Here is a 12847-nt window from a genome sequence, read left to right as displayed (position 1 = left end):
TGTGTCTGTGTGTGTGTGCAAGTGTGTGTATCTCTCTGTGTGTGTGTGTGAGATAGAGAGAGAGAGAGAGAGAGAGAGAGTGTGTGTGTGTGTGTGTGTATGTGCAAGTGTGTATATCTGTGTGTGTGTGTGTCATGAATTGAGTTGAGAGCTCTGGAAAGATCAAGTATATTGTCATATGATGAAATACACCACGACATAAAGACAGACAGACATAAAGGTATATCAACACAACTGTCCTCTGTAAAATACAAATCAAAATTCTTGCAGCTTGACTCAGATTCACACTATATTTGCAGCCTGTGATGATCTGGTGTCACGTGATGTTCTTTACCCTGGTGGATTACAGATTCAGGTTCACACAGCTTTCCTTTTTTAAAAGATATTATATAGTGCAATGTTTTTAGTGAAATGCAATCATATTCAATACACTCCACTGCAGTGAATGTCAGTGTCATATGGAGTGTGTTCAGTAGAGGTGGTTCTCCTGTAAAACATGTTAGCTTTGATGGATGTCTGTCTGGGAATAACACACAATATTGACGCTGCACCACAATACACAACATAGAAATGATAGAAATTATTAAGATGAAACTTTCTGCACCTTTGCATGCAGTAGGATCTGTTATTTGATGAAGATGGAGTACGATATAAAAACAAAACCCTAAATATATATGATCCTTGACTTGCAGCGGGGTAAATTGCTTCATTTTGTACTAAAGTTGTCCTTTAAGGCAAAAAAAATAAGACAGACATCTGACTTAATTATATTGCTGTCAACTGAATTTACCAGAACTTATCTACAGCACAGGGCTAAAGAAATGTAAAAAAAGATAAATGAGGCAGTGACACAACTTGCCCAATGTTAGAAGTGAGCTGTGTCATGTGTGAACACACACACACACACTCACACACACAAAACAATCAAACATTTGGACACAGGTTCATTCTGTATTATTATTATTTTTTACATTTTAGAACAATAATAAAGTCATCAAAACTGTATGTGAATGGAGGACGTTCAACACATCTGCCTCGAATGCAGCTCTTCACTGTGTTATATCTCCATCACCATCTACTGGAAGATGTTTGAAACTGAAAATACATGGCATAACCTGCTATCCGCTCAGTTCACTACTGAAATCTCCATCTGATCATCCCCCGTCTCTGGAAGTGTGGGTCTCAGCAGGAGATTCTGAAGGTTTTGGTATAATAAAAGACAGCACACTGATTCTTGACAAAACGGTGCGATATTGAAGGAATAAATCCTTGTACTCAGACAAATGAAACTACATTTATGTGTCTTGTAATAAGCCACTGAGTTATGCTTTGATTTAACCTCCCAACTTTTCTCTTTTTATCAAAATGTGATTTTTAGCTTGCCATGGCTTATTTTGTGTCAACACCATCAGACACCAAAAACACAAATTCATTTTCACTCACATTATGCAAGACCTAGATGTATAGTAAACACTAATTTGGACTGTGTAATCTAATGTTTTATCATTTCAAAACACTATGGCTGTAGTACTCGAGTCCGGACTCGAGGCGTTTTTCTGTCGTCTCGGACTTGTCTTGGACACGTTGGTATTTGGACTCGGACTTGTCTCGGACTTGGTCATTGGACTCGCCAAATGTTGTAGTTGGTCTTGACCAAGTCCAGCTATATATGCTTTTTTTCTCTTTGAAAACAAAACCATTAATCTGGCTCGCTTGTTCGGAGAATGGGTAATGTAATGGTTTAATTTACAATCCATCTAGAACGGGCATTGCCATTGGTCGCCTGGTAAATGCACGGCTGCGTCATATGCCTGGCTCTGAGTGTGTGCGCTGCACAGAGGCATAATTCATTTTTATTTTGGCCACAGACACAATGTCGGCGAGTTGCATAATACAGTTTGGTTTTAAAAAGTTTGTTGGAGTTTTCCCTCTCTTCCACCTCACTTTCCTTTGCTTTTATATAGCTTATAAATACCCGTGCGCATTTTACTTTCACTTTCAATAGCGCAATTCCGCAATTGCTTATCTATAACTTACAACAACTAATTTTCTGCAATAAACATGGGACTTTTATTAACAAAACGAATACACCATATGCTATAAGCCTAATATAAAATAACAAACTTACAAATGTTTAAAAGTAAAAAAAAAAAAAAATGCCGTGGAACCAAATGAATAAGAAACAGAACGAATAAGAGCAAAATGAATAAAGCCTGGAGGATCAGACACCTTGATGTAAAATAAAGTAAATAAATTACACAAAATTTAAATAAAGTAAAAATAAGCAACACTGGGGCTATGGCTGGCCGATTTTTCAGATTTTATGGATTCATTTTATCGATTTTAATGTTTTGCCACAAATGTATTTTTTATAAATCGAGGAATAGCAATTTTGAATAGAAATATTACCAAACGCTAGAATTAGACACTTTGACCATAACAGTAAAGAGAGAAGAAGATCCCACCGCATGATTAAGCGCTCTCTTGTGATGCTCTCTATGCCATTCACACAGAATGTGCTTTTGTGTTGACAAAGATGTGACGCGGGCAGTGGAATAGGAAACATACAAGAAGATGTCTTCTCATCAGTGCCTTCCAGTGCCTGCTCCTCGCAAGCGCCCTCTAGTGCCAGCTCCTCGCCAGTGCCTTCCATTGCCTGCTCCTCGTCTGCGCCCACCAATTCCTGCACCTCGCAAGTGCCCACCTGAGTTCCCGCTGGTCCCGTCCAGCCGTCCTGAAGTCCCGCTGGTCCCGCCCAGCCGTCAGGTGTCCGCGCTACAAGAGCGCCCTCCTGCGTCTCCGCTGGTCCCGTCCAGCTCCGCGCCTCCCGTGCGCCCTCAAGTGCCCGCTCCTCCAGAGCGCCCTCAAGTGCCCGCTCCTCCAGAGCGCCCCCTAGAGCCCGCTCCCTCTGAGCGCCCCACAGAGCCCGCTCCTCCAGTGAGACCCCTTGTGGGGAACATTCCCAAAGAAATTTTTTGGGGGGGCTATATACCTGTAATCCTGGTAGCCATAGTGGCCTTGCTAGGGACATTGGTCAGGGCCACTATGGCTCATTTCTCATGGCTGCATGATTCCCTTTGGGCTTCCCAAAAAATATGGCCATGGCTGCCCAAGCTCCCTGATCTGCCATGGCTGCCCAAGCTCCCTGATCCACCGTGGCGGCCCAAGCTCCCAGATCCACCGTGGCGGCCCAAGCTCCCAGATCCGCCATGGCTGCCCAAGCTTCTTGATCCGCCATGGCTCCCCGAGTCTCCGGATCCGCCATGGTCTCCCGAGTCTCCAGTCCTGTCCTGGCCTCCTAAGGCTCCTGATCCGCCCTGGAGGCTTCCCTGTCCTGTCCAGGTTCTGCTCCAGCCTCCAGGGCGCCCACCCCCCCTCCCCGGTATTGCTGTTGTTACGTCGCGGGACGCGCCGTCCGGGAGTGGGAGGTAATGTCACAGAATGGCTCGTCTTCCCCGTCACTCATCACTGTCACCTGTTTGTCTTCAATCATCACCCGCACCTGCACCTCATCAATCTTCAATCACCACGCTCATAAAAGCACTTCCCTCAGCTCACTTGATGGTCCGATCTTGAAGTAACATGCTGCAAGCTGTTGTGACTACAAGGACTGACCTCTTACAAAGCTACTGGCTGGGTATACTACCTGAAATTCCCTACCTGTCTTACTTACCTTCTGCCCTGTTCCTCTTCATCCTCTTCGCTCTCAGGATCCAGCTCCTGGTGAACACCGTCTTCCCCGAGCTCTCTGATACTGCAGTTAACCACGGACCTGCAAAGAAAGAAGGGACTGTTAGAATCCTGACGATCTATCACCATACTCACGAAGAATCACCACTCACCTATTTCCACGTCGTCCACCTTTGCTGTGTGTTCACCCACTCTGTAAATAAACCTTGTCACTTGAATCACTCACCTCTGTGTCCTGCAGTTCCGCTACAGGTGCACTTAGAAAGAATTTTCTTTAACTAGAGGTTTAATAAAGAAAGAGTTGCTTGAATTATGTTGTAGTTATATTTTCAAGTTGACTAGTTAAAATTGTACAAAATCGAGAATTGGTCAAATATTCTATGAAAATCAATTTATTTTTTTGCCACATGGTCCAGCCTAGAAACAAATAAAAATACCTTCCAATTTTCAATTTCTTTAATTTTTCAATCTTTAATTGTCTGTTCTCTAACTGAACTAAATGATTTTTATTTCTACTATTAAAAATGGCCTCAGCTTAACACCTGTAATACTATCTATATCCCCCTATCCCCGGGGCCGGGGGACATATATTGCACCTATATTATATGGCCTAAGGTAAACAGCAAACAAATGCATGCGCGGCCACACACAGACACACAGAGCTGAAGGTGTTTATATGCTACACAGCCTTGCTTGGGAGGGTTACATTGTACTATGGTTTCTTTAGGACAGGGGTCTCAAAACTTGGTCCTGGAGGGCTGGTGTCCTGCAGAATTCAGCTCCAACCCTAATCAAACACACCTGAAACAGCTAATCTAAGCGTACTAGAAACTTTCAGACAGGTGTTTTGAGGCAAGTTGGAGCTAAACTCTGCAGGACACCGGCCCTCCAGGACTGAGTTTGGACACCCTGCTTTAGAACAAGTAACAAGTTCAAGAATGGGAACATGTTGATTTATTTTTTAGACTTATGTTGCTTGTTCTTTGTAATATTTTCCATTGGCAGCCCAGAATGTGATTGTTACACTATAATAAAAATGCTGAAAATGTGAAGTTGCACGTCAGATTATGTGACTTTAGTTAAATTGCTAAACCTAAAGTAAATAAAATAGCCTAATTTGATCCTACAGTGTTGCTGCACATGCTTTTAGATCATTACAAATAATAATGCAAAATGATTATCTTAGAATAGAAGGTATGCTGTCTCTCGTGTCACATAAATTATCAATAGATAAGTATGTGGTTTTGAAGAAGATGCTTTTATTTTCTTTCTCTGTTTTGACTGTCTCATTTGGACTTGGACTTGACTTGGACTCGAACCTCTTTGGACTCGGTCTTGACTCGGACTCGATAGTCCTGGTCTTGGACTCGACAAAGGTGGACTTGACTACAGCCCTATAAAACACATTCTCATGTTAGCAGACAGATTACACTTTCACATGTGGCCAACAATTCCTCAACAAATATAAAATATCATAATCAAATATTATCAAATTATTCATCTGACAGAGGGGACAAATCTGACGGTGATGACGAAAACCTGAATTTTCAGTCATTTTAACTATCAAATAAACTGAATCAATCAATTACTAAACACAACAAACAGCGAGTATGTTATTGTTTCTAGAAGATTCTCGTGGAAGTGTTTTGAGATATCATTGGAACACAAATGATCTATTTCCTCTCATCTCAGAACAATACAGTGTGTCTGCGGTGCATCTCATCTGCTAACAAGGTAACTTTTATTATGAACAAATAAAACAATTAGTTGTTACCTCTATCCATTTACTTTCACCAGGATCTTCATATTCACATGTAAACACCTTACCAAATGATCCAAACTCATAATACAAACTGTATTATGTTATATCCAGTGGTTTGTGTTCCCTCAAGCCTAATTCTGCTAGAAGTGATGACTATCCATCCACAAAAACAATATATGCTGTATATTTAGTATTTATAGAAAAAATAACAAATTTGTCATTTCTTTCACAAAACAAAGACGTTTAGTTTTTTCTGTTGATGCTAGATGCTAATAGAACCTGCTTCAGGAGAATCAAATCATTTCCTCTCAAATTGGAAGACGGTGTTAACATATCATGGTTGTGACACAGGAAATAATAACATTAGGATTTATAATATGCTAAAACTATAAAACTGAGCAGTGCCTGTCTGACACTGATGTACTCTGCAGAGGAGGACTGTGGTGAGGGGTCCTTCAGAGCGACAGCTGCCCTTGATATTCTCTGATTTTATTACATTCTAATGAATGTCTGACGGTGTTGACAATAAGTGTGGACACAGCTTTGAAACCTTATGAAACACGCATGTGCCACTGAAAAACAACCTTGCTTTGATATGACCCTGGTGAAAAACCCCAAAAACAAACAAAAAACAGCATATGTTGGTTAGGTGTGTTTTGAAGCATGGCAGCTGGTTTGAGTTGGTCCTAAGCAACTAGCTCCTGCTCAAACCAGCTTAAACACACCTAACCAGAATGTACTGGATTTTTCAACAGGGGAGACATTATTAAGTGTTGCTTTTGATACTGTAAAACAAACTCTTTTAATCATTAAGAAAAATGATTGAACCCTTCTCTGTGGACACACTGTTTTAGATGCATGCAGTGAGAAGACATGAAGTGTCACAGATTTGATATAATAATGATAACATTAAACTGAAGAGGATAATTGTGTTAAATACATTCTATTATTAATCCCTCATAACATTTACAGTTGAAAATATTTTCATTTTTAAATAATAATATCAGATTGCTGGACATGCGTTGTCCCATGTCTGAAGAGTCACTTTGACAGTAATATACAGCAGTTTCAGTGAAGTGTGCATGTGGCAGTGGATCACAGCAGTGCTGGAGAGGAGTGAAGAAGAAGCACACAAAAGCATAGCTTCACTGTAAAAAGTGATAAGTTGACTTAACTTCAAAAAAATTAGGAAATGTTGCCTTAAAATTATTAAGTAAATAATAATAAAACAATAAGTTAACTTGTTTTTTTTAAATTATTGTTTACTTAATAATTTCAAGGCAACACATTTACTATTTTTCTTTTAAGTTAAGTCAATTTATCACTTTTTACAGAGCTGTAGCATGTATTTGTTAATAAATAAATACGGTAATTATTATGCCTGGGATCCTCCTCACATAGGACAAGCGTTTTGGAGAATGGATGGATAAATGTAATTAACTTAAATGGCTGATTTCACCTAAAACCAGTTTAGAATCATGAACAATATTTATCCAGCAGCTATTAGGATAAAGGAGGTCTTTGTAGATTCTAGTTGTAATGCTTGTTTTGGGTTTACTCTGTATATTTTCAGCAAGTAATATCTTCAACAGACCAGTGGTTCTCCGCTCCAGTCTTGACCTCATTGACACAGCTGATTCAACTCCTCAGCTCAGGTGCAAAGAGCTGCGTGAACTCAGCTTGGTCTGTCAGATACACATGCGTTCTGTGATCCCCAGAAACACTGCGGTGGAAAACAGATAGAGACAAGTACTTTTCCAGAGAGGCAACGGGATAAAGTAGGTTAGTTCTTAGTAGATGAAGCAATGTCTACTCTCTTTATTTCTCTCTAGTGGCTTTTTGTTTCTTTGTTGAAGCTCATTCTGACACACTTGAGACTATTTTCATAAATAAAAATCTGAAATGAGTCTGCCATCAGTCTTCTTTCCATCTACACAGATCAGCCACAACATTAAAACCACAGACAGGTGAAGTGAATAATATTCATAACATGATGGCAAATCTTCAGTAGAGGTCTGCAAGCCGTCGGGACATTTTGTTTTTAACAGATCGGGTCGGACTCTGGCTTATTTCGCTTCTTCTCCTTTAATTGTGCCCATATTACGCGCAGAACACACTGTATAAAATATTTATAATTAAACACTGAAGCAGAGTTAAAGTTAATGAGATAATTAAGTGATTAATTAAATGGCGATTGAGCATTAGTGATGAACACCTGCTGTTAACAAGCAGAATCACTGAAGAAAAGAGAAACACAAGAACTAGGTTAAGCCTTTAAACTAACATTGTGGAGCGGTTTTATAACTATAGATTTCATTTTAGACAAGTATATATATATCAAACATAGACTATGATCAACTCACTGTCTGCCGCTGGCCGCTTGGTCGTTACTTTAAAAAACAAAAAACTTACATTTAACAAATAAAAAAATGCTCCAAACGTTTTTCTAAATTAACTTAATAACATAACGAAACGAAATGGCCTACAATCACTTTGCCATTTCATACAAAACTGAAGTATTTTAATAGCTGAAACAATATAAGCTGCTTTGGGAGAAGGGGGAAAAAAAGACGGGCTCGGGTCGGACTTGGGCCGGTAATTCTGATAAACTGTTGGACATGGGCCGGGCTAGGGCCTGAGCGTCTGGCATCACAGTTTGCTTGTGTGTAGGGCTGCGTAGCCCAAGGGCTCTGTTTTAGCATTCACATTGACACATTTGAAACCTAAAACCTTGTAAGCCTTTCATGGCAGCGGTGTTCGTGATGGCAGTGGCCTCTTTCTGTGGATAACGCACCCTGACACACTTCAGAAACTCTTCAGGAATGGTTTGAGGAACACGACAGAGTTCAAGTTGAAGTTGAGCTTTATTGTCATTCTGCTACATGTGGGGACATGCAGTGGAACGAAATGTCGTGTCTCGCAGGACCACGGTGCTACATAAATACAGTCATACAACAATGAAGTAAAAAATACTATAAACCTATACACTACTAACCTACTGACAGATTTAACTATAAGTATACTATATATGAGTATTTACCCTATACAAACTAAAAAATAGAAATGCTACGAATGCTTCACAAATACTGTACATGTGCAAAGAGAGTCATTTTGAGTCAAGCAGCTGTTTGGGGAACAGTGCAGGATGATTTGTAGTGCATGAGCATGTAAACATACATATATTGCTGAGTCTTTTGTGGGATTGTGTACACGCAGCAGTGTGTGTAAAGTGTCTAGTGCACATAGAGGAGAGTGTTACTACAGGTGGTTTGTACGGGCCCACTCACCTGTGTGTAGCACTTGTATGCACTCACCTGTATGTTGCCTTGATCAACAAATCCAATGCATGGAGGCATGTGTGCATGTGAATGTGTGTGAGCCTGTGATGGGCATGCCATCCATCAGGGTGTTTCCCGGCCCATGGTCAAGACACTGGGATATACACCAGCATTCCTGTCACCCTACAGAGTACAAGTTTAGATTAAATCTGGACAAATCAATAAGTCTCATAAAACGGAGTCTGTTAAGAGTTAACAGAAAATGTAAGATAGTGTAACCAGAGAAGGGTTGGCCCGACTTCTGTTGTCCACTTGAAAGTGAACAATAGATGCTGATACAAACCTCATTTTCTTTGGAGAAACCCCTATTCCTGAGACAAGGTAACAGTGATAGAGGCAGCAGTGGTCAGAAAGAGCTGGTGAGTTCTCACTACTTCAGTGCAATGTTGGGTTGGCAAAAGGATTAGGAATTATGATGGTTTTAAAGTTCAACTTGACATATATTTTTTTAAACTTGCATTTGCTTATCAGCGCTTTGAGAAGCGGCTTTTAAAGGTGCTTTATAAAATAAAGTTTTGATTATATTATTATTATCTTTCGTAAGAGTTCGAAAAAGTTCGAAAAGTTTGGCTCCAGCAGATATTGACAGGACACTCTCAGAAGCTTATGAAAACAGATATCATTAGATAATCGTAAAGCCAGAAATGAATCAGTGAGTCAGAAATAGAAAAAGAAAAATGTGAGAATGTGCATAGACTTTCCCACACATAATGCTTGGACAGTGCCAGACCAGTGTACTACTCCCCATGATGCCTTGGGCTATTTGTTAAGGAGTAGATGGTTTTCAGTCCTAAATCGGTATGTCTAGAGTGAATAAGAATACACCCATTAGGTTTTTACCAGTTTGAGCGTATGCCACAGGGCACTGATGGAAAACGCTGGTTAAAACTGGAACCCTCTTGGAGTCCTAGTCTACGGGAATGACCTGACCGTCTTTGGAAAGACCGCTAAAGGTCTTCAACATATTAGAGAAAGTTGGTCTGAAATTGTCATTGGACAAATAGTATCTGAAGACACTGTGGAAGACCATGACAAGTCTGCACTAAGCCGTTAGTCCTTAAGATATTTTCTGGATTTCTGTGGGTATTACTGTAGCTTCATAGCCAACTACGTTGCAACCGTCAGATCACTTACACATCACAAATTATGATGCACCCACTTAACAAGGTAAAAAACTTGAGAAAGACAAATCCAATACCTACCTGAAAGAGTCTGAACCTTTCGGAGACAGGTGTAATCAGTCTTGCATGCATGCTTTTCACCAAATTACCCAGTGTCTCACTATTGCCCCAGTCTTTTCAGCGTTGTATTATATCAGGAGCATTTCTCCAGTCTGCAGCCCATAGCATATGTGATTAGAAAACTGAGCAGCTCAGAGAAGAGATGTCCTATCCACCAGTTGGAATGAACTCAGACTCATGGATACATTCCTTGATTACCTATATGGAGCCAAATTCACTATATGTAATGACAATAATCCACTCACATGCGTTCTTACCACTGCAAAGATTAATGCCACTGACTGGACATCACTGGCTACCGCTCAACCTCACGTGACTTTGATGTGCTGTACAATACTGATGCAGATTCACTGTCCCCAAACATGGCTGGAGTGCATCCATGCTGTGTATGCTTTTGTGCTCAACTGAGCTGTGTCTTCTTGGAGCAGAAATCCATGACTGAGTTGGTCAAAGCCCACAAGAGTAATGTTGTTCTGCAATTGAAGTTTTGAAGCACTGAACGTGCACTACTGAGGTAAAAATTAATTCTGAGTTGAGGCAGAATAGACTCATAATGAAGGATGGTTTGCTTTACAGAAACAGTAAAAGACCCTCTGGAGAAGAAGTTTCCCTTCAGAGAGTGACGTTGTCAGATGATGAAATGAGTAATCTGGGCATAAGACAACCACTGATCTTGTCAGGTGTAGGTTCTACTTTCCCAAAATGGCTTGTGATGTGTAACAATACATCAAGATTTGTGGGAAGTGCATTACTCATAAAACACCTCACACTAAAAATGGGCACCAGATTACTGGCAACGGACCAATGCATCTGGTGTAGCCGAGATTTTGGTGGATGCACTATGGCTGTACCAGGAGAATCCATTCCTGCTGATGGAATAGAGGAAAGACAATCTTTTCAGTTTCTTGCCAAGCTGAAAAGGGATCTAAATGAAGCTTATCAACTTATCAACCTCAATTGTCAAACAAAGTCAAATTGAGACAAAAAAATCAACTGTCAACCTCAAACAAAGGGAAAAAAAGAAAGCATATGACAAAAGAGTGAGTTTCTAGATCTTATACATTTTGGTGAGTTGACTTCTGTGCTATATTTGAGAAAATGGCCAACTTACCAGTGTACAAGGTGAAACCTGAACAGGTAGAGAGGGAATACAACCAATCAGCTCATTAGACCAGTCTCCTCAGGTTCTTGAAACACACTGTTGCTGTCATCGCTGCAGCTCCATCTGTCTATAAGGCCACAAGTTTGGCTTCACTACTCCCTTCACATAATTCTACTCAGCTCTTCAGTAACGTTTATGGTGTTTGACCACCAGCAGATTTAACCCTGACCTGCCCAGTCCTCAGGTACACATCTCTTCTTCAATAAGAGTCATTGAAGTCACTGAATTTTGGAGTGGAAACACTGTCCCTTAACACTCTTCTCTCTTCCTCCAATATGCTGTGCATGAGGAGCTTTTCTTGACTGTCAAGCCTAAAATGACACAAATAACAGTTCATTAGGGTTTGGTATAATTAGCACTTCTGACTATTCTGCCTCTCGATTCCGATTCTTATCGAATCCCACTGTCTATTCCAATGTGTAGATATCAAACATATTCATATTCAAAAGTCTCTTTTTGCAAAACATTTTGACACCTCTGGTGACACCTCTTTTGCAGCAAATTAGCTTGCCACAAATATTACACGTGGCTTTTTCAGCTTCTGACTTAGCAAAGTGAAGCAACACTTCAGAGCGAGCACACAAGAAGCAATAACAGAAGTCAAATTTATAATTTTATAACATACAACTCCAGAATTGGAATCCCAACTCTGAACTGAGCAACTGAAGTTAATATGTTTAACAAAGCTACATGTAAATAATAAAAAAATAATAATACAAAAACCCCACATATAAACGAGTATTTTGCCAGTATAGTTTACATAGGCTAATATAACTTGGCTGACATTTGATTACAAACAGTCTAAATCTGCAGTCTTCCAAACACGTGACATTATTTGTTGAGTCATACACAAGCCACTTGGCACTGAAACTCCTAATTTTCTTTTCTTGTGCTTCTTCGTTGCTTGGTGGCACTTTCCTGTTACACCAGGCAATTGTTGCAGAATGATTATTGTTTGTTGAGTCTTTGTCATTCCCTTAGAGGCTTGATTGCAGCTGGAGCTGTCAGGTGTTGCTTAATGATGCTCAAGCTCACGTAAGCAGATATGCGCAGACGAAGCACAGTTATGATGTGTTTAATAGGCTACATAGTAAGGAAGAGAAGAGGATTTGCACTAAATCTGTGCAGATTTGGCTAACATGAACAACCGGTGACTGAACGGAATTTATTAATTTATTGACAGCGTTACCCATCACGGTTGCCCAATATTACTAATTCAGAATATGATTGATGATTGCATATGAGGATGTTGTTGTTAAATTTAGATATTGAAAATATAACATTGAATTAAATGAGATTAATTCATTTTCAGTAAAATGGTTACACAGCTCTTCTATTATTAATTTGAAAAAAAAAAAAAAACGTTTTATTTATTTTATCAATACATGGAATAAGTAGTATGTCCAAGTTCACTATTCATTAAACAGTGGGTGAAACACAGCTGGATTCTGAAGGGTCACGTGTTGTTTTGAAGCACGTATTTACTCAAGAGGCACCTGCTTAGAGAATAAGTGACTGAGCAGGTACACATGCTTTCAGTTCTCTATGCTGGTTGCTGAGTAAATTTATTCTATGTTGAGTTAGGTTAGGGCATAAACCAAACTATATATATATGTTTTTTTTCTTTCCCATCACTGCCACTGCAGGACAAACT

Source organism: Barbus barbus (genome assembly GCF_936440315.1).
Source record: "Barbus barbus genome assembly, chromosome: 19".
NCBI classification, from domain to species: Eukaryota; Metazoa; Chordata; class Actinopteri; order Cypriniformes; family Cyprinidae; genus Barbus; species Barbus barbus.
This window is presented reverse-complemented; position numbering follows the sequence as displayed.